Consider the following 609-nt stretch of genomic DNA (forward strand, 5'->3'; position numbering starts at 1 on the left):
TACGAGGCGCAGACACCTCCGAGAAAGTTCATTTTGACCAGCTGGAGGAGGGCCGACGCTGCCTCCATTGCTGGTAGTCGAAGAAAGGGTTATTACAAATTGTTACTACAGTATTTTGGATGTACTACTTCGATTTTGATTTTGAAGACGACATACCACTGATTTGTCGAACGAATACTCTTTTTTTTCCTTTTTTTTCTTTTTCTTTTTTGTTGTTGTCGACTGAATACTCTTTTTTTTCTTTTTTTTTCTTGTTTTTGTTGTCGACTGAATAATTTTTTTTTCTTCATTTTTTCTTGTTTTTGTTGTCGACTGAATACTCTTTTTCTTTCTTTCTTTCTTTCTTTTTTAAGGATACAATTTTCTCCATCGTTTACTGGCTAACATTTATAAGCACTTTATTCGTGTGTGGTAAACGTACATTCTTTTTGCGGTTCTCAACATTCGGGCGCTATAACTGCAAATGGAATGTATCTTTGAAAAAAAAAGATACTTCTGTATAAATTTGTACGATATTGTTAACATAAAAATAAGCGTATTTGCTTGAAACATCTTCGGTAAATCTCATCTCACTCTCAAAATGCTGTTGCGCAGACCTCAAGCTTGCCG

The sequence above is a fragment of the Penaeus monodon genome, chromosome 32 (genome assembly GCF_015228065.2).
Source record: "Penaeus monodon isolate SGIC_2016 chromosome 32, NSTDA_Pmon_1, whole genome shotgun sequence".
Taxonomy (NCBI): Eukaryota; Metazoa; Arthropoda; class Malacostraca; order Decapoda; family Penaeidae; genus Penaeus; species Penaeus monodon.